This window comes from Zonotrichia leucophrys, chromosome 3 (genome assembly GCF_028769735.1).
Source record: "Zonotrichia leucophrys gambelii isolate GWCS_2022_RI chromosome 3, RI_Zleu_2.0, whole genome shotgun sequence".
NCBI classification, from domain to species: domain Eukaryota; kingdom Metazoa; phylum Chordata; class Aves; order Passeriformes; family Passerellidae; genus Zonotrichia; species Zonotrichia leucophrys.
The window spans coordinates 55,345,223-55,366,296 of NC_088172.1; the positions used below are offsets into that span (position 1 = coordinate 55,345,223).

The 21,074-nt window shown below is 37.1% G+C and overlaps 1 long non-coding RNA gene across 2 annotated transcripts in view; it reads right to left on the reverse strand.

Moving 5' to 3' along the window:
* Window positions 1–18,665: 18,665 nt before the first annotated feature.
* The window catches only part of LOC135444888 (uncharacterized), a 98,758-nt gene continuing 96,349 nt past the window's right edge, over window positions 18,666–21,074 (reverse strand). For both annotated transcript variants that reach the window (XR_010439335.1, XR_010439334.1), the window contains exons 2-3: window positions 19,641–19,750; window positions 18,666–18,960 (exon numbers count right to left, since the gene is read on the reverse strand). This is a non-coding gene — a long non-coding RNA (uncharacterized LOC135444888). The remainder of the gene's footprint in view (window positions 18,961–19,640; window positions 19,751–21,074) is intronic.

Genomic DNA, 21,074 nt, shown 5'->3' on the forward strand with positions numbered 1-21,074 from the left:
TGTGAATCTCTCAGCTAAGTACTTCCAGCTAAAGTAGCTCAAATACACAGAATGAGAAAAATCAACAAAGAACAAGACACAATGAGCAGTCTAGAAACACCACTTAGCTGGTGCTTTGTATATGGGCAGCAATGGATTAGTAGCAACATGGCAAGCAGCTCATTCCAATTTGAGAGTTTTTCTTACAACCAGAGTACATTTCAGCTTTATCATTCTAGTTTTAAATGTGTATATACATGGTCAGAGCATAGCTGGTGTTCATACGAGTTAAAAAAACCTACAAGGCTCTGCTCTTCCAGGAAAATGTGACTTTAAAGTAGTTTAATACCAACTAGAGGCCATGAGCAAGGACAAGACATTGTAAGAGATATTCAATGAAAGGAACCATCTCAAGAATTTATTCTAAAATGTTTAACACAGCTACACAGAAACTGGAAAGACTGTCTATCTTCCTCCATGAAAATAACAAGAACTTCTCAAATGGTAATAATTTTGGATGTCATATTTCCATTATATAAATAAATAAATAAGCTAAAAGTGTCTATCACACCTAGAATTTTCTCCAGTGAAACAGAGTAAGGACGAACTTTTTCCTACATTATGCTTGTGTCTTTGCATGCTTGTATATTGTCAAAAAATACATAAACTACACAGCAGGAATAACAAACCTTACAAAAGCTTTCTAATAGTTGGGACTGTAAAGGTTTTCTGCATTAACTAAGAATTCCTTTTCTTCTAAAGCATGTGAAAACAGGAAATTATTTCAAGCTGGCTAAGAGATTCACAAAAAATACAAAGGCTCTGATTTCAGATTAAATTTTTTTTCTGTCTAATCTGTTACATTCTTGATAGGTTTCTGATATTTTGTATTTATATGATAACTGTCATCTTTATGGTTTAAGAAAGTTCAGTAAATTGCCAGACTATAATTTTCAGCAAGGATCAGGAAAAGATGATGATGTAAGTTCCCAGGCTGGTCTCTTGTTTGCCCTGCAAATCTAAACAACTCCTGGACTTCAGAGAACTTACTTACCCTTGACAATAATACAAAAACTACTACAATTTAGGCCACCAATTCTATTTGTTACAGTTGAGAGGCTGACCCAAGCACATGGGATTTAAAGCACAATGTCTCTCTAGTAAAGCAATGAAGAGCTCAAAAAATTCCTCGAGATTGGTGAAGTTTTGTTTGCTTGTTTGTTTGTTTAATGAACTTGCTCACAGTGCATCTGGTCATCTAAGATTAACTTTCCTCAAAAAGCTTGGTCAGTGCTGGTTTACTGTGGACTGGTTTACCCTGGTTGTTTTTCCATGTTCAATTATGTGCTCTTCAGCCTCTGGCTCATTTGTACAGGTCAAATACAACATTCTTAGGTAGCGATGTTTCTTAAAATATTTTTGCTCAGGCTCATATATAGAAATCGTTCATTCTCTGCTTTCCTTCACACAGGTAATATTTTTTATTATTTAGCCAGGTTTTCAAAGGAATAATGCTTGCTTGATCATGGCTGTCTGTCTGCTGACATCCTTCTAATAACTTTTTTTATTTCATCAGATCTAAAAGAGAGGTTGGAATGTCAAAGAGAAGTTATTAAGAGAATTGTGAGGAAAAGTCAGAAAGAAGGTGGATGAAACTCCAGAATTACTGCCCTGCTGGAAGAGAAGCCAACAAACCCACATAGCAGCAGGGAGCTGGCCTGGGAGCACCAGGTTACCCAGCACAAATACTGTTGTTTTCTCAGGGGAGTACTGTTGCAGAATTTTATTCAGACATGGCTTATAGAAAAGGCTATGATTACATATAGCTGGTTAAGAAGTAAAAAGCGGCTGTAAGCAGCAAGTTCTCAGGCTTTCTGCCTAACAACAGTAAACACCATGTCCTTGAGTAAAGTGATGAGAAAGGCATGGTGGAAAATATGGAGGCCTTGAGAATGGTAAATAACAAGTCAACAACAGGATGAGAAAAACAAGTATTAACCTCAATAAGAAAACCACAGGTATTGGCAACCAATGATGAGCTCGGGTTTTGAAATATGTATAAGCTTAATTAGCACTGCTATAAAGGTGTGCAAACTTGATCAATAAATTGGAGTTCGATGCTGATCAATAAGGATGTGGTCGACTCCCTTCGCTTCCTCAGGGTACCACAGGTAAAAAAAGAGTAATTGTGAAGTTGCCAGTCTGTATTGAATGCAGGCACAAATTCATAAGAAACTGAGTTTCATTAGATATTCTTTTCCTCTTCAGGATCTACACGTTTTACAGCTTCAAATCTTTGTAAACATATGTTTCCCAGAACCATACCCTTCTGTCACACTTGAGAAATCAAAACTGTTCTTCCAGATTTTATGAGCAATCTTCTCTTTACAGCACCAGCACTCCAACTCCACTCCTGTACAATTCTGTAAATAACCTAATCATAAAATAACTTTTCTTTATTAAAAAGTGAGTATTTCAGTGGCTTTTTGTTCTTGCTGTTGGCATATTTTACAAACACAGCTCAGGTAATCCCACTTTTCAGTTTCCACATCAGCGTTGATTTGCAACTGAGAACACTATTTTTCAAAAGAAAAGATCAGATATTCTCAAAACATTTTCAGCTGTATTTTTGAGTCCCATCTCCACAGATCTGAGTGAAGTATTTGTATTACAAAGAAAAAGATACCAGGCCTTCCTTTTTATTGAGACATCTCTAGAATTAATTTTTATTTCAAGTTTCCAGTGATACACTGGAAGCCACAACACTGGTGGTGTACCACAGCTACAGGTATAAGTCTCTTTGCTTCCTCTCACAGCTATTCCTTGCTTTTTTTTAAACTAATTTTCCTGTCATTCTCTGTCCAGGATACCCAAATAAACTCAGGATGGCAATTGATTTTCCTAGGTGAGTCTGCTGATTTGTGGTGAAACCGTCCCTCTTCCTTCCCTTCTTGGTAACTTCATTTCTGCTGATGTTGTCCTTACATTTGATTTATATAACTTTCTAGATGAGGGATTAAAATTCACATATTTCAGCCACTCTAAGTTAATATAAATATAGATTATGAAACCCTCAATAAATAACCATAAATTGTTACCAAACATTTCAATTTTATTAAACCAGATCAGAAATTACATAATGTGCCATTTGGCAATGTTGAAAATCTTTACTGTAACTCAAGTGCAACTGTCAACTATGCAATTTCTGATACATGAAGCAGTTTCACATTATGAGAATAAATCCATTTTGTCCACTCCTCTCTGAAATTGCACACACAAGCGAAACAATTTTTATGTCTCAATTTAGTTATGTTCTTTACCAGTCTATACTACTAAAAATCTAGAAATGGATTTAGAAGGGACAATATATTTTTGTTGTGGAGAAAAGTGAGAATTTTGCCACTTATTAAGGGCTGGAACTTTGCATTTCAGAATATAGAAGATGTAGGAATTAGTATTATCCTTATGGTTGACCATATGTGAGTTTTCTGTTATAACTATCTATATCTAAATATATCATATCAGCAATATATTGCTCATGTTTTGAGTTACAGCTACACACAAGAACATCTGTCATATTGACAATGTTGTTACAAAGACTCTAAAGATGATAAAGACCCAGACCAAAACAGAATTATTCTGAAGATAGCTAGAGAGAGAATATGAAGAAAAATTACATTTATTACAAAAATTTGTATGCCTCATGCTTTTTCTCTTTGCTTTTGGGCAAAGATTCAGAAAGCTGATACTGGTGTCATGATACTTGTGATAGCACAACCTAACTGTGGCAAGCAGGCAGTGCCAGTTTTGAGACAGAACTTTTTCAATAAAACTTTGGTGAAAGACTTGCCCATTCCCTAGAGAATAGCTATAGCTCACTGGTTTGGAACTCAGGTTGGGACTGGGAAGATTCTGCTCTCCATGTTCCTGTGCATCTCCACATCACCTACATCAGGATCACCCTGAGCAGCAAAGGTGCCCAATAAAGTCTCTTTGAAAGAACACATGATCTAGCAACCCACATGCTGTGAGTCTGGCTTGGATCCATTCTGTGGGGCCAATTTTGCATGACTGCCTGAATGACTCACCAGCCCAGAGGAGAGTAGTCTGCATGATCACTTTAAAGTAACAATTGTTACACCATTTACTACCACAAACATGTATATGCTTACATATGTATATATATGTAAACTAGGGCTTTTGGCAAATTAGTAAATTTGACACATGCTTAAAGAAAAAATACCAAATCAGTATTCACATTGTCTCATTTTGAAGCATATTCACATTATGGGAAAATCTCCTTATTTAACTTTCCATTATATGTTTTAGAAATTTTGTCATTAATAAGCCCACCAATATTAGTGGAAGCTTATTGTTAAATGTGTTTCATCTTTTCATATTAATTCAGTATTGTATCATTTGTATTCTCTTTGGTGTACACTCCTTTTGATCTGCATCTTATCACATTAATGATTTTATTACAAACAACATTGTATTCTGAGACTTCAATATTCTGCTGGCATATTTAAATGCTAATAATTCAAAGTTGATCAAAACACATGCATATGACAAAAAGAAGGTCAATAAAGGAGCAGTCATACTACAGGGCTGGCAAAGCTATTAGAAAAATATAAAACTCATTAATGACCATCAGATCGGATACTTTCAGAAATGAGTAATGACATGAGAGTCCAGAAGTAGATAGTTAATAAACTATTAGTGCATAATTTGTGACTAAACATATTTCCAACCACAAATTAAGAAATAGCTGAGGAAACTGACATATTTTGCCCTCATATTCTTGATGTTCACTGACCTATGCTCCCTACACCATCTCTGTTCTTTTTATTCACGGTGTGCCTGTATTAGTTTTGCCCTCTGAGGCTATGCTGTCCATAGTTTTAAGGCTGTTCCTCACCTTCAGACATTTCCCCCCTTCCCCATCTTTTCATTTCAAACAGACTCATTTCTGGGTGTCTACAGTAAATGTGAAAAATCCAGGAAGCTGAAATAAATGAAGCTAGGCTTCTTACATCCCTACTGTCTGCAGTTCTGGCATAATTATTTTTAGAAATGAGATTATACTGGTCACTTTAAAAATATCTCTATGATAATCTACTTTATTTTTTTCTGTAGTATCATAACTGCAAACCAAAGAGATTGTGCTTCAGCTGGGACTGTTTAGGTGTGGACAGCTGAAGATTCTGAAAGTCTGTTTTAACCTGAGACTAAGCTTTTAAATTCTACCTTAATTTATTTCTTTAAATGCAGTCACTATGCTGGTATTCAGGTACAGGTTTTGTAGAAGAGTCAACAATGCAACATAAACTGTTGTTCAAATTACACTGCACACAAACATGCTCTGGGGCTTTGGGAAGTAAATAATTGAAGATAGAGAAATAATATAATTTCTTAAAAGAATCAAAAGAAATATTTCCCAGGTCCAAACACAAATAAATGTTTCTGCTGGAAAACAAAATGGATATTTTAGCTTTTAGAGTCCCATCTGCTCAGTTCAGAATTGTCTTCTCAAAGAGACAGGGCAGTGTTTGGAGGTAAAGCAAAGAGAGGGTGATCATTTCAGCTTTAAAGCTGTTCTTGCTATTGCCACAGAGCAGTGTTTTAAGAAGTTAGTGCTACTCTGACTAATGCCTGCTCTAGCCTTAACCTAGCTAGTGTTATACTGTCCCATACAAAAGCTTAATCAGGTTTTTCTGGGTCTCATTTTAAATGCCTCACCAAGTTTCTTAGGTTTTCTCTAAGGTAAGAATATTTGCCATCAGGCCTCTGGACCTGCAAGCTATTTTGTGCAACTTGACCCTTCCATCTTCATGAAGCCTTTCTGAGTCCATCAGCAGCTGTCTCTGGTGTCAGAGCCTGCCCCTTACAAGATCAGAACCATTGTCACAGGTGAGATTGGTAAAAAAAAAAAAAAAATTTAAAAAAATTGACAGATGTGAAATCACCACTAGTTAAAGAGATTCTCAGAAGCAGAGCCACTGTCTGCTCTGGTGTGCACTTTCCTATAGCTCTAACTGAAGTTTCAATCTTGGAACTTGACACTTACTCTTAATGGTCACAGGAGTATGTCTTCTGCAAAGGAAGAAACAGCCTTTGCTCAGAAAAACAAGATTTTTCTGGAATTATTTCTGAACATGCTCAAAATGCTGCAGAATGTTCCATACTTTGTGTCATTCATCCCATGATATAAATGAAAACTTAACTGCTCTTCTTGAGCCTGTTCCTGAATCATTGGCCTCAGTCCAACGCAATATTATAAATAATTAGAGCTAATTTGCAGGTAGAAACTAATCTTCCACTTTGCAGTCACTATCTCTGTTCAAGTCAATAGAACCTAAATAAAGGTTTACTGGAAAACAACATTCTGAAGTACCATAATTTCACCCTTGTCACCCATCTACATCCATCCAAAGGCATCCATCAGATACCAGGCTCCTGACACTACGTCAGGTTCATTCATCATAAACTTCCATCTGTCTTTCATTTTTCATTTGGTTTCAGAAGGTCAATTTAACATCTGCCACCCTAAGACATTATGTAGTCATTGTACTTTCCAACTAGTATATTTGTAATTTGTTTGGTGGCAGCCCAGATGTTTTGGAGAAAAGCTCCATCATCATCATCATCTCATCAGTCTCAGTTGATGCTTAATATTTTCCTGTTTCAACAGCTTCAAAGAAAACAAACAAGAACCCTCTGGCAGGAGGTAAACAGGGGCTGTACTTAAGCTCCTGACTGCTTGGGTGGTAGATTTTGCCTGACCAATTATGTCTAGAAGGGTAGCTTCAGCCCACATAAAGATATTTAAGTTTTATTTTAAGTGCTTTTAGACATGCCATTGACTTCTCAGACACTCATTTCTACTGCATTTCAGTTTTGTCCTATCTCAGCCTAATTAGAAACATTTGAGTAAAACAAACCACATTTCTGCATTTTGTAGTTGTACAGCAGGTTCAAAACACAGGATACACAATGGAGTTCTCATTCCTCACAGGCTTCTAGGTAGTGTTATTATTTAAATAACCAGAGGAAGAAAAAGAGAAAGAAAATGAGAAAGAGAAAGAGAAAAGGCAAGGCAAGGCAAAGAAAATCGAAACTCAATAAACCAATTCTAAAATCTTCCCTGAGATGTCAGCAATCCAAACCAACCCAGCCTATTATGATTGCAGGTAGGCAGGACTTGCCAGGCTTTGAAAATTCCCAAATATATTTTATTTTGACAACTCACTTCCTTTATTCTTCTTGCTTATTCAATCACCTCAGTTCTCATTTTAGATTGAATGCATTTTCAGCTTAGCAGGATACTAAATGTTTCTGCTTGCATATCTTTGTGCCTTTCCAAAGCTTTAATTGAACTCCCATTTTGGGTACCACACACTTGCCAGGTTTCTTGTGTAGAACGAACATTTTTAAACTGTCCAATCAGGCTTACTTTTGACTTGATTCTAATTGCTACTGTTGGACCTGGTCTTACTTTGGTCCTTATTTTGTCTTTGAAGTTACTAATTTCAGAGCGTTTAAAATTCGTACAATTAACTTGTTCAACAAACATAAATGCTTGGTTATTATTAGGCTTGTCTTCTTTTTTTTTTTTTTTTTTTTTTGTTTTAAGCAAACCCATGCAAGAGGTCCAGCTTGGTGTATTTGTATAATCTATTGAGCTGGGCAATCTATTTATGACATAATGGAAAAGCAGACGAGAGTGATGGGAGCCGTGTGCTTGGCAGTAGCTGTTGCAATCAATATTCCAGTCACAAGCAAACTGTCAAAAATTAAGGATGAACAGAACTGTATTATTTTATCATGGGCTGGGTTATTTTCAAAGGAATCCAGGGGACTTACAGGCCCAGTTCTCATTAAATTCTAATGGGAACTGGGAATCACACTCTATTGAGCTGTCTTGAAAAAAATTGCAGCAGTGGTGAATAATTTTATGAGGTCACCCAATCAAAATAAATTCTGTCATGACCTCTACACACAGTCAAGCAACTTTTTGGGGGGCTTAATTCTTCTCTTTTAAAAGTATTAAGAAAATCTAAATAAATTGTATTTACATTTTTGTGGAATTTCAAATTACACTTTCCTGGAAATAGCCTGCTTTCTTTTTTTCTTTTTAGAGGTAAATTAGTTTTCATGTCATACTTTGTCTTTACTGTGCTATAATCCCATGGGAAGGAGATGAAAAATGTAACTGCTGATACACTTGCAGGGGGAAAAGAAGCTGTGCAGTACATATTATGAGATTTTCATATTCTACAGGTAGTTCTGGTAAAACAAAGAAATGTGATCAAATTAATTGTTAGATTAAAGAGCAGGAATCAATACTTGTCCAGCATTAATAAACTTTCATCTCTTATCACCCACCAAAATTTTCTTCAAAATTGTATTAATATATTTAATTTTGTGCACATTTTCACCAGAGCCATGGCTACATGCTGAGCTTCTGTATAATTTAAATGGGAAAATAAGAAAAGGAAGTGGAGAAAGTTGTCATGAAATGCAGCATTTCCTCTGCCCTTGTATCAGTGATGTGAATGATTGTCATCGAGGTGGCCTGCCATTCTCTCTCTATATACAGAAGCTTTTCTTCCCAGCTTCTTCTTTTTACTTCATGGCTCTATAGGAAAATATTACATAAATTCAAATTTTCATTCTTTCCAAGCAGTCACTTTCACAGTGGCCATGGACACATACACAAATGATGTCCATGGTGGAGGGGAACATATCTCATTATATAAAGTAGGCAAACTGATCATTCATCCTAACAGGAAAGACCCTATCCTTGTCTCATCCTTGAAAATACAGAATTCAGCAAATCCACAGGAGGTATTTGCAAATCCAAGTTCACTGATGAGTTCAGTGATGCTGCTCTTTGCTAAAGCCATGTGTCTCTTGATTTGTCCACCTTATGTTACTACACAACCCTTCTGGGGAAAACGAGGCCTGTTTGCAGGTCCACAGTCCTGCATCCTCCTTCATGTAATGTCATGGAATGCTCATGTTTGTAAAATAAGTGACTTGTCTGCAGCTGAGATTTTTCTCCTGCCATTTGCTTTATCTGACATCAAGGTATGTAAAACTGAAAGAAAAAAAAATCAATAGGAAGCTGAGGGCCTTAATTACAAGTAAGGGCTGATTAATAACCATCTCTATTTCCTCTCTCTTTTCCTATTCTCCAAACACTCAGTGGTGGTACCAGACACAGTAATTAGAAAACTCAGTGCAAGTAAGGCAATTTTCTTTTACAATGGAACCTTTGCTTTTACTGTTTCATGAACACAAGACAAGGTCTATTAAAATGACATTAAAAGATGAGCTGCTGGACTGAATTAGAAAATAGGTTTTAGAAAATCCAAAGGAAGAAATAGGGAAGGAGATATAATTAAAATATTGATATGATTAATAAGGAGGCAGAAAAAGGGAATGAGCAGTTTTAGCCAAAATAAGTTTTCCTCTATTCCTTTCAATTTTCCACCAGTTTCAAAGTTTTCAGGAAATATGTGAATATATTTATTCACATATAGTTATGCACATAGGCATACATGCACACAAACACGGACACACACATGTCCTCAGGTAATGTGAAACAGCCTTTTTTTAAATATTTTTTTTAACTTTTTTTTCCTGTGACAACATAATGGCTACTGTTTACCTAAAAACTTTCCTATAGTCTTTCATTTAGAATGTGGATTTCTCAGAACAGTTTTATATTATGTGAATATAGCCAGCAGTTCCAAGAAAATATATCTGGTAGTCCCTCTGCAACTACTCTATCATCTTGTTAGATTTCATTTTTATTCTTAATAGTAATACCACAATATCCATAATTTTATCACAAGTCATTTGTTTTATTATGAATGAATATTTGTGGAGCTTATGATCTAATTACAATCAATAGCAATAACTTGAAGCAATAAAGGCCACTGAGTTCCAGAGAAAACTCCACAGTCAAAGAATTTGTATTTTTAACAACTTTAAAATTTTCCTTTTCCCCCCTTTACTTAGAACATTTTTAAAGGTTACTGGAGCTAGTGTTTTTCACACAGTCTTTGAAACCCCAGAATACCTTCCATCAGCACCTACAAGGAGAGCCATACATTTTCAATCTGTTGAAAATAATTGTGTGGAAAAACCCATTCTGTTGCTTCCAGACACAATCCAATCAGTGTAATGGTTTTTGAGAAAGAAGGAACTATATTCACATTTCATTCATGTAAAGAATGAGATAATAGAAGACTTTCATGGTGGATGAGCACCCTGCAGGTACTGCAGTTTGCTGCAGCATACATAAGGCCTTGTTGGGTTCATTGCATAAGGGAAAAATCTCCCCTAAATTGTATTCTTCCCCCAGGCTTCAAATACATATTTTTTTAAATGGACTGAAGCAGGAACTGGAGGGATTTTGCATCCCAGTGTGACTTTTGCTTTTGAATGGCTGCTCTGAATTTCTGGAAGAACTTGCCATAATTCTTGTCTTTCTTTAATGAGGTAAAATTGGCCCAGACAGCAGGTAACCTTCACCACCACACTTTGATCATTATTTCCCAATGACACAAAGAAAACCCCTAAAACAAAAGCAGCAAGGAACTGAACACCTTGTTTCTTTTTGGTGCTCTCTGTGCCTGCTCCCTTTGTGTGGTTTTCAGTTTTAAGAGAAATTCAGTAGCAGCAGAGTTCAAACACAGAGTGGCTGCCAGCCAGTGTAGTGCAGCAGCAGCAGCACTGCCAGAGAGGTGCGGCTGTTTGAGAGAGAAGAATGTTTCCTTGCTTTTTATAGCACACCATTGTTAGCAGCTTCCTTTCTATTGTCCTGTGAAAGAGAGCCACCACTTTCCTGTTCAAATGCTGTGCCCACAACAATCCTTCCTCAGCTGCTCACAACTCCCAGATCACACCCCACCCCTCCTGAACTGAGACTGCTCACCTCAGCTCTGCATACAGATGCACACATTAACAAAGGTGTGCCATTATTAAATTAAAAACTGGGGGAAACGTGCAGCTGAAGACATTCAAATATGTCATGGAATTGAGTTTTGTGCAGTAGTGACTAAAATTTAAGAGTAGTGATTCCTCACCTGATTTATTTGACCTTATATGTGTTAGCCAATTGGTTTTAATTCAAGAGATGCAAATGACTAACTGATATATAAAATATATATATATTATATTTTATATATAAATCAGTAATATAAAATGCATGCAGAAAAAAATAAATTATTGAGGAAAAACTGCATGGCTCAAAATTACTAAGAAACATGAAAGAGCTCTTCATAAACTGTCTGGTCTCATATTTTGGATCAGTTCAAAACGGCACTCAAGATAGATTATAGATGTGTTGTGCTTGCAAAGCACAGGTTTTATTACAGAAATAAAGGTTTGTATTATCTATTTACTTTATTAATGTAACGTCACAGGAAGAGCTTATCAAAATCAGAGTTCACCAAATCTTTCTAGAAAATCAGAGTTCATCAAATTTTTCTAGAAAAATAAAATTTGTGGTTCAACTACATCTGTAATATGGAATTTTTAGGTCTGGAGCTGGCAGTCAGCAATCATGCTTTTTCCCATACCTGTGTGACACAGCCAAGGTTAACACATTTGCAATTTCATGCAGCGCAAGTGAGTTCACTTCAAGACTTCTCATATAGAGGAAAATTCCTGCATGATTTAGCAAAGCTCATGAGTTCACTCACCCTTCCACAAACCTAAAAGTTACAGGAAGAAACTAGAGAGATATCTATATAACTCTTGTGAGACTTGTCACTAGTTCATTAAAACTCTTTCATTCATGGAATGCTTATAATTTTTGGTAATGTTGCTGTTATAGAGGTAATTTTCACTACATTTATTTTATTGCACTGGATACATTTTTGTGGAGACTAGGTGTGAACTATGAAGCTGAATTTAGAATAGAAAACAAGAGTTTCACACTGAGGATGAATAATTCAGTTTTTAAGTTGCTAGCAAGATAAGAATAAGTGGATTCCTGTCAAGTGATCTTTATCTTATTTGTCAAGATAAAGCACAGTCCCAAAGCCATAAACAGATTGTAAAGGAGACATTTTCTTCTTATCCCTTTTTTCACACTTTCAAAGATCTTTGCAAATCTGTCCAGCTAAATTAGAGCACATTTTTTCTCCTTATAAACTGGTACTTTTTAAACAAGAAAAGTCTTAGCTTATGCACCAATATTTGGAAAGACTTACATGCCCATTCTTTTAAAATTCTACATGTATTTAATTAGTGCGTGATTATATCTGCAAACCCTAACATCAATTTTATGACATATTTAAAAAAGAAAAAACATAGAGAACCAAAACAGCTGCCCATTTTTGTATTTCTGACATAAAAAGCTTTAGCCAACATATTCTACTCCCTAAATTTATAATCTAAGTTCAGGTAACTTTATCTCTGGCCATAGCTACCATTGTATTGTTCTATTAATGACAGTGGGAAAAACAATGTCTTCTCTCTTTTCTGCCTCCCTTTACTTCCCAAAAATCCCTCTTCCAGAAGTGACATCTTATTGAAAAATAGGTCAATCAACCTCTCCTTCTTCTCTACCTATCCTTTTGAAAAATGCCTCAGAGAGTTAAAAAAAAGTATTCTTACCAATGAGGGAACATATTTCCAAGCTAAACAGTAGCTGCCACCAGCAACAACTTTGGGCTCAGAACCTCAACTCACATAAATCAACATAAAATTTTTTTGAAATTTAGAACTAAGAACCCTCACTGATTTGTTTCATTTTGCCTTAATTCTGTTCCTTTAATAATTCATTTTAAATTGTTTATATTTTAAGGAATATTCTTCTAGTTCCCTCTTTTGAATTTCCTTAAAAAGATGAAATTGGAAAATTCTCCCATTACAGAATTTCTTCTGGAAAGTCATACTGATATAGGCAAAGCTTATTAGAATAAGCAATTACTTTCAGAATGCATAAATTATTTAAGAACATACACAGGTATATTTTGTCAGCTATCTACAGATTTTGGCAACATTTTCCAACACTGAATTGTCCAACACAGAGATCACAGAGTCGTAGACTCATTAAGATCGGAAGAGACTTTTAAGATCATCAAGTCCAACCAGCACAATGTTCACCACTAAACCATGTCCTCAGGTGCCATAGCTATGTTTTTTGAGCACTTAGCAGGAATGAGGCTGCCCAGTGATGAAGCTGGAAGGAGTGAGAGGAGGGAGGAGATTCAGGCCATGTCCCCACAGGGTGTGTCAGAGGGTGGGCCCCCCAGGGGCTGCAACGGCACCTCCCCACTGCCCATGCCAGAACAGCCTGTTCAGCCTCAGATTTTACACAAAAAGGACTGTCCTCATGCATGATACCTCCCTCTTAGGTATTTCTTACTCTCTGAGATAGCTGGTTGCCAGTCATTGGTTCCTGTGAATGATACCTTTAAGCACCAGGGCTTATATTTTACAGGGAACTTGGATCTGACAAACTTGATATTCAAGAGGCCCTGGCATGACTTAGGACCAGACATGAGAGGCTTGTTTTATTGTGTTACCTTCAGATAACTCTTCAGATATCTTGCCTCTGAGTGACTAATGAACTCATCTCTCACCCTTTAAACAAAGAGTCATCAGGCAAAGAGTGTGAGAAAAAAGTTCCCATTACTTACTTCTCCCTCAGAGTCAATCTTTGGCAGGGTTTTTCTAAAAAAACTTTCCCAGCATTATCCAATTATAATGTTGAGCACATATAGTTTTCTAGAGAAATGTTTCATTCTCACAGTCCTGTTCTTCTCATGAAAGCAATATGTGCAGCAAAACAACAATGGGTGAGGAGCAAAACCAAAATACCTCATTGTTTTTAACATTTCTTTTTAAATAATAAAATGGCAGAATCGGTACATCTTCATGTGAATTTAATGAATTATTATGTGCATAAAAGAGTGGCACATATCTCCGTACTTAATGTTTCTGAGAGATAACCACTTATCATTGGATTACAAGTTCCTTTGGGGTTTGTGAGAGGGAGGGAAATGAATTTTCTGGGTATTCAGCAACTTAAACAGCATATAAAATTACATCAGTCCTTTGCATTGCAGTTTGGCAACTGAAGAGGGGGCGTGTTTAGGAAGCAGTCATCTGACAGATCCCCGAGATGTACCAAATTTCCAAGTATGATCTGATTACATGGTGTGGAGGCTGTCCCTAGCAGGGTGCTGACAATAAGCACCAGCAAGGGGCTGGGGCTGGAAACCCAGGTCTGCAGAGGGAGCTGCACGAGCCCTCAGAGCCTGCTGTACAGGCTGTGCAGGAGCACAGACATGCAGCATGAACTCGCAAATTCAGCGCCTCCTGTCAGAATGTCTGAATACACTTGATCACACTGACTTGAGTTTCTACAAGGAGGAAATTCAAATGTTTGTCTGGAAGAGATCTGAACTTTCTGCCATTTAATGCATAGGAGAGTTTATTGTGGCAATCAGTGCATTAATTATTTTTTGTGTGCATTTAGAAACATTTCATATAGTAGAAAAACTTGATAAGTGGTGAGAGAAATATTCTCCTGGAAGATCTGAGGTTCTGAAAAGCTTGTGTTTCAAAGAGCAATTGCTGTCTAAAAGAAAGCTATGAAAAACATTGCATTTGGGCACGTTCTGCATTCTCATTTCTTCCTCTTACTTTGTACTGGTTGGACTATTTACATGAAAACATCATCTTTGTTCCTAAAGTGTTCATCTGTTGCTTGTTCTATGCCTGAAGCTGAAATAATGCTATGTTTGCAATATTTTAATCACCTCTACTACAAACAATTATGAAATTATAAACAGAAGATTATGACTTCAAGTGGGAATTAAGTGGCTGGAGCTGATGAACTCTTAAAAGCAAGGATCCTGTTATCATGTAAATGCTTCCAGTAATGAAGAAAATTTTAAAAACCAGGCAAAGGAAAGAAAAAATCCTAAATATGAGTATCTAAATCAGAGACAGCAGTAGGTCTTTCAGACAAGATAATGGTAGTTGAAGTTATTTCATAATAAAATTATGAATCCATGCTAGCAATTATTCTTTCATTTCATACACACTTTTGCATCTGTAACATTTTTTTTAGTCAGTAGGATTTTGTTTTGGAAAACAGAACATTCACAGGGCCCACCATTTTTTGAACAGCATGTCATCATTTTCCGCAGATAGCACCATGCTTTTCACACCTCTTGTTTGTTTATGGCAGTTGCATCCAAGAAAGGAAGGCATGCATGGCTTATGCAGCAGCTTCCCTCTCCTTCCAGCTGAACAGTGCTGAGGAAGTCAGGAGAAAGCCTGAAACGTTCAGCTTCACAATGACCAACAGAAGAAGCCCACAAGTCCACCTGTATGCCAGCACCGGCAGAGCAGCAGCGCAGGTGTTCTCCAGACAAACCCTTCACCTCAGCTCCGTGCACTGCTGCCAGAGGGTAGGGCTCTAACCCAGACAGGCTTTCACGCCCAAGGCAGGATACACTGAAAAGGGTTTGATACCAACCCACCTTCCCAAAGAGCTGCAGTGATGCACCACAAATGCGCAGCCGCTCCTCCTATGCCACTGCCAAGCACTCTGCTCACTGATATCGCTCCCTCCCGACTGGCATCAGCTTAGGAATGCAAATCAGCTGAGCGAGGGGAGACCTGCTGTTCTCCTGCCACCTCTGGATTTGGATTGCCCTGAGAATCCCCAGCAAATCCTGACACATCCACTCTAAAAACTGCTCGTTCCCAGTATGCTCTTTGAACTGCACTCAACCTTGGTAATAAGTAGCTGGATATTTCTGGCTATCACTGAGTTCTCTGTGCTGTTTAGGAATCTCTGCACAGCATTCCCTTAAACCTTCCTTGTATGTTGTCGGGGTGTGCTTTATTCCTGGCAGTCAGGCAGGTGGCCTGACAGATGTTTTAGAGATTGCAGTTGCTGCTGGCATTGGAGCAGGAGGTCACTACAGCTGGAGACACTTCCAAGGCCACTGAGTCTGGCAGAGGTGACGTGGTCCAGCAAAGGTGATGCACCTGAGGACTGAGGTATAGCCCAGTGCCCAGGGGGCAGAACTGGTCGTAGCAAAACTGAAATTACCAAGGGAAACCTGAGTTAATGTCAGCTCTCTACAAAAGCAGATAGCACTTTGACAACTAAAGTCATGCTGTATATATAATTTCCTGAAAGCTAAAGCGCCTTTAAAGATGAGATTAAGGATATTGCAGACATTACTCACATCATAAGATTTTATGATGGCCTGGTAATCAGGTAAAAAGGGTTTTCGCCAGAACTGCACTTTGAGAAAATGGCTGGTATTTGTTAGATGACAGGTTTCAGTATATGTATGTATACATGTATTTGCCTTGTTAAAATGTAATGTTTTGCTTTGTAAAAATGCATGTAAAAATGTATTTGATTTGCTAACTGAAGTTGCAGTTACTCTAAAGTCATAATTGTATGCCATGGGATGAGAGCAATACACATTTTAAAAGCAGCTTCCAAAAGATAAAAAGATATATTGAGTGACTTTTGTCTCCTCAAAGAACTAGTATAACATTCAATAAGACTTGTTTTGGTATTGTTTGCTACCTTGCATGGAGTCTCAACCTCCCAGAAAAATTAATGCATAAAAAAATCTGATTTTATTTTTTAATTAAATTTCTAGTATTGTGATGCAAAGAAAATCTTAAATATACTATTCAAGTGCATTTTGAAACTGCCTAAATCAGAAATCTAATTAAATAAAATTACTTTCCAAAATCTCATGGGAAAGAAGATAAATGGAATCTGTGGAACCTCAATCACATTTACACAATAATTTCAAGATCTTTGTGGAATTTCAGCATATTCTTTCCAACATAAAGTTTGCCTTCAACTTGACATATATAATAGATCTTAGCTAATCCATGCCAAGATCTTCAAAAGGTGTGTATTTGAAAACACAAACATTTCTGACATGTAAAGCCTTCGTTCAGCTATAGAAGCATTTAGATATGTGTCTTGTGGTTCCTTCTCTGCAGACTATATGTCAACAAGAAATTTCCCACCATCATTTACATCTTATATATTCTTTCTGTAAAACTTTGAAAAACTCACATAATTGAATGAGTAAACTATTCCAGCTTTTGTTGTAATCAAGACAATGTTTCTTATAATCTTGTTGTTCATCCCTTTAATTTAATGGCAAGCATCACAGGTTTGGATTATGTCAATAAAGCACATTAAAAAAATCAGCTTCAGAAGGAAAAAAAACCTTTCTTGATTTGCTCAATACATTACTTGATACAAAAATTGTACTGTGAACATATAGAAATCAGAAAAATAAACAAAATGTATTATAATTTAGTAGCTTAAAGATTTGTGAGTCACCAGCATGATGTCAGGGACCTAACTCAATGCGATGCATTAAATGTTCATTGAACAATCTTCTTATACATGTGCTTTATTGCATTTAAAATACAGTGTTAGGAGTTTTTTAAAGATCAGAAAAATTCCTCCTCTTTCTGACATATGGAAGTGCAAAACACTTTTACTTACTGTCAAAGTTTCTTTTCTAGTCCTCTCTACAGAAATAATTGAAGGTATAATGTATTTATTTTTATTTTAGAAAAACATTCATGCTTTTAATGACTTTCCTGTTTAAGATTCTTAAAGAAATAGACAACTACATCTAAAAGCAATGATTGTGGCTCCTTTGCAATGCCAGCATTTTCTAACTATTCCTAGCACTGTTTTTATCACTGGTTCTTTTTCTCTTCTAGGCTCATGCAGTGTACAAGCTGTTTTTAATGATTTTGCTACGTTTGTTATAACAGTGTATGTTCTAATGAAGATTCAAGGAGCAAAGAGGCAGCAGGCCAACAGTTTTCACAGAGACACTTAGCAAAGTGAGATATACAACCACGGAAATTACTTTTTTCTTCTCAGTCTTTGTGGGATGCTGTTGCAACCTGCAAATGCCACAGTGCAATTGTCCAGCAATAGACTTCTATCATCCTCTGCTGCAGGGAACAACCAGCCCACTGAAACACAAGTGCTTCTCTATTATCCCTGTCTAGTGTCTCCAGCCAGAGAGCAAAAGCAGCAGTTCATCCTTGGTCAGGTCCCACTTGGGACTATGTAATTACCACTGTGGTGGATCAGAAGCAATTAATTTTATTCCTCTTGCTTTAAAAAGAAACAATCAAAAAAGAGGGTGGTGAGGCTCTTAATGCCCGAATTCAGTCCAACACAGAGTTTACACAATTAAAATAAGAAAATGTCAAGCAACAAAAAAGTTAAAATAGCACTACCTCAGATGGCTTACAGCAGCGGCAGAGAGTTATGAGGAACAATACCACTTTATACTCTCCAAAGAGCTATTGCAGGTTTCCAGTAGTTCAGACATTGCTATTAAACCTATTTCTTATTAATCACAAACTGCAGGCTTTTCTACTACAACAAGCTTTGTTGCTGGATTGTTCTTGTTCAAGGGATGTTCTTATTCATAGGACATGATGATGTAGCCCTTTTGGATAAGTGTGAATCACCATGGCTATTGCTCCTCATGGTGCATATTTACACTGATCCCTATTATCAATGGTTTCACTCTAGGAAACAAAACTTTGAAGAAGAAAACTGTGAGAGATTTCTCTCACTTTTTTCCTGGCTCATATTGCATTTTCTTTCATAATAAGAAATCAACCACTACTATAAATCCTGTCTATCACCACAAGCCTCACTCATCATAGTTGTAAAATAATTTAAAGATTATAAGTTGCATCCTTTCAAATGTCCACTGAACTTCACACAGCAAAAGCATACTGCTCATGAAGAGAGCACAGTTGTTTGTGATGCACTTTAAAACGCTTGGGTAAACTGTCAGTGACAACCATTGGGCTTTTGTCTTCCCTACTGAATTCCCAGCAGAGAAACAAAGCTTGCTGGAAAGGCAGTCTACAGTTTGTCTTGTCCTCGATCAGAACCAATGTCCAGAAAATAATGTTCTGTATGGGTAAGAGAGCAGAAGCTTTGTTAGATATGGTTCAAAGGAAGAAACATTGTAAAATATATGACTGAAACAATCTTAGATGCAGTAAACTTTGTTCTAATATCGTTCAGAAAAAATAACTCCTTAATCTAACAGCAAAATTATATGCTAGCTCTGATCCACTATGGTGCTCATGAAGAGACTGCAATAAAAATGATGAAGGTGCTTTGCTAAATGATCCATTTCTATTCAAACTTCTCTTAACATCTAAAAATGTTATCTCATCTCTTTTGAAACTGAATGGGCTTGTCAGTAGACCCCTGCATGGCTGAATTGACTCAGGCTATTTTAGAGAAGGTTTGTGGGTAGACTCCAGATAAATATATAGAGAATACGAAATATGATCGGATTATGCTGTGCTATATATCATACAGCTAATCAGTTTATTTATTTATTTCCTGATACTTGTTTTTAAGGTTTTACAAGTTTTTTTTATTGGATGTGGGTTTTAATATTACTCAAAAATTCAGACAAGTGAAAACATGGATACTTAAGCAGTCAGACTTCAGGGCTTTTTAACCACTAGCGTTGGGAGCCTTGCATTTGCCTTACTACTAAACCAGACACCTGAACCAGGCAAATAACTAAATGCATACTGTTCAGCTGTCCTGCAGTGAATAATTTGAAGGCTCTTACCTTGAATTTCTCTTCCATTATGGAGGTCACTGGGGATGATGTTAGCCGGTGTACAGAACTGTCATAGTGTTTCGTTTCAGGAATGCAAGCACCCCACTGGCCACAGGAGGCTGGAATAAGAAAGGAATTACATGCTCTGTTAGGGTCAGGAAATGTGCTCCCCTTCCCACTCCCAGTTTTGTGCCTGTCTGCTGCACAACCCACTACTCAAGCGTCATACAGTCCAAGACCTGGGCTGCCACCAGTAGATGACACTGCATGTAGGAAAGCTTTTCTCTTAAACCCCAGCATGCAGTCCTTTCACAAGGCAGTGCATTAACTCAGAGGCATCAAGACTTCAGGAGATCAGGAGCCCTGTAAGAACAGTTGTGCTCTCAGCCTTAGGTCTAAGTTATGAGGTGCAGTATTACATTTGCAATGTAAGTGGAAAGGTTTCAGTTGGACAGAAAGAAAATCAAGGCCTTAAGTTCATTAGTGGTACTCCACACACTACATCTGTTTTACATTGGCAAAACACCACCAGACTTTTCATTAGAGCATTCTCTTATGCATCAGAGTAGGGAGGAACATATTGTAAGTCACATTCAGACCCAGCACCAAAGGCAGGCAGAAGGGTTTGGGAGCCCCTTAGCACGCATGAAGAGCTGTCAGAAAGTTCTGACTCATACTGAGGTTAACTTCTCAATGCTCCTGTCACGAATGCCTAACACACTTTTAAAACAAACAGATTACAAAATCAGAAGTTATGCATGTAGGTCTTACACAAATTAATCCATTGTCAAAGCATCCACTAACCTGAGCAATCATTTGCTTATTAAGCTGGAGTGATATGGAAGTGAGTTAAGGCAGATGGGTTTGCCCTGCACTACTCATGCACCTCTGGTAAATAATATCTCAGGGGCAGCCTCAGTTTAGATTCTGTTTTATGTGATATGCTGAGAGTTTGCACTCTGGCCTATTTGTATCATTTACGCTTCTAAGGATCTTGATGAAAATATTGAGGAACCAAAGGCAAAAATGCATTTATTGCGATATGCAATCTCAATTCCTAGGTGCTTGTCTTATCTTTTTTCTCAAAAAATGCTTCCAGTGTTCTGTCTGTCACAGTCCACCTTTCCTCCTAGAGCAGCATATTCAGTACTGACAATTTAGCTAAATACCAGTCTACCTGGGGAGCAGGGAAACCTGCTTAATTGCCTGGATTCCGGCTTCACAGAACAGCTTTCACACCTTAAGCTGGACTACTTTGCATCTGTGGCTGTCAAGTTTCTGGCTTGCAAATGAAGAAATCAGATGCTCTTGCTCCTTAAGGAATACCCAAGGGTACCAAACCTCATGCATAAAGTCAAAACATACGATCTGATTTCCATACTGAATAACATATTTTGTTAATAAGGACTTCTGGAAATTACTGCACCTACCTTTTTTTTAAAT